Genomic DNA, 1,722 nt, shown 5'->3' with positions numbered 1-1,722 from the left:
TAAATATACTTAATTACTATAAATATACTTAATTACTATAAATATACTTAATTACTATAAATATACTTAATTACTATAAATATACGCTATATAACTTACTGTGTTGATTATAAATTTTTAAAAAAGTTACTTTAAACACTCTCTCTAATACACAGTTTTTAAGAGAAAATGCATCTCTTAATGCAATATTTAAAGCTTGATTTTGATTAAACATAATATTGAATCAAAATTTTTAATGTATCTTTATACATTTAAATTTGGGGGAAATATTTAATGAAAAATTTTTAGTTAGGTCATTTTTTTCCATGGTTATTTTGGATGCTTATTTTATATTTATGAAAAATATTTATCTTTTGTTATTATATTTTTATATTTATTTCTTTTAGCTTATATACAAAATATTTATATTACTTTTCATTGTTGTACTCAATTTTATGGTTTTGTTTTGTTTCTAGAAATATTGTCTGTAAATAATAGGCACTAGTATAAGTAGTGTTAACAAATTTATTTTGAATTTTAACAAATTCTAAAACCTTTTAATTTCATACTGGCTTTTTAAAATATCAAATCCTTTCCTTTTTAATCCAATTGGGAATCAAACAAAGTAATTTTTTTAAAAAGACCAAACAAATACAGGCAATAAAAAATTACAACAAATAAAATATTTGATAAATAGTTTAGTGTATCAAAGTTCTATTTTAAAGTATATCATTTCAAAATAAAATATATCAAAATATTAATTAATGTATCAAAATATCATTTCTCCTTTTATTCAAAATCCTTGCAAAATTATGTATACTCTGACCCATAGAATTGGTATGATTTCCATTCTACGGCAAATAATCCTGACAATGTATGAATCTTAAATATTATAAATCAAATTGATAAATATGTGATTTGAAATATTAATTATTTTAATGCAAAACTTTCAGCTACGCTAGTAATTCTTATGCTTGACGAAGTCACTGTCGTTAAAATAAATAATTAATATTTATGACTTTAAAACTCAACTTCATTACATGTTTGAAACTTTTTGGTTCATTTGTAAATAATTATTATTCTTTACATTCCTACTTAAAAAACAAAGCCAATACTTAACTAAAAAATTACTAAGATTTCAATTACACTAGTAATTTATATGTTTGACAAAGTCACGGTCGATAAAGTAAATAAATTAATATTGATGACTTTACAACTCAGCTTCATTACATGCTTATAACTTTTCATGTTTATTTGTAAATGTTTACTGTTCTTTATGTTCCTGCTTAAAATACACGACCAATACTTAACTAAAAAATTACTTGCATTATTTTTAATTTTTCAAATAATATTACCTTATAATTTAAGTATATAATTTTGAATGTGCAAAATTCCAAACAATAGAGAATTATCATAAATAAACTGATAACTGCATATTACTGGATCTGTGGTTTCTAGTTTTATCAGTCTCAATACATGGTACAAATTTAATATGTATTCCTTATACTTTTCTAAACAAAATATTCCTTTTTGTTTGTGTGGTCATTTATGTGTGTTAACTTTTAATGGTAAGTTATAATGGAAATTTGTTTCAAAAATTTTATCTTTTGTTTTTATTTTAAAACAATTTATATTAAATCCGGTGAGTGTTCTCATGAAAAATTTATTATTTTTGATGTATTTATAAATAGCTTTGTTTTTTAAAATGTAAGCTGAGAAAATAGAAGAAAACATTTGTTTAAT

Source organism: Parasteatoda tepidariorum, chromosome 10, assembly GCF_043381705.1.
Source record: "Parasteatoda tepidariorum isolate YZ-2023 chromosome 10, CAS_Ptep_4.0, whole genome shotgun sequence".
Lineage (NCBI taxonomy): Eukaryota > Metazoa > Arthropoda > Arachnida > Araneae > Theridiidae > Parasteatoda > Parasteatoda tepidariorum.
The sequence above is the reverse complement of the archived record's forward strand: the minus strand, read 5'-3'. Positions refer to the sequence as shown.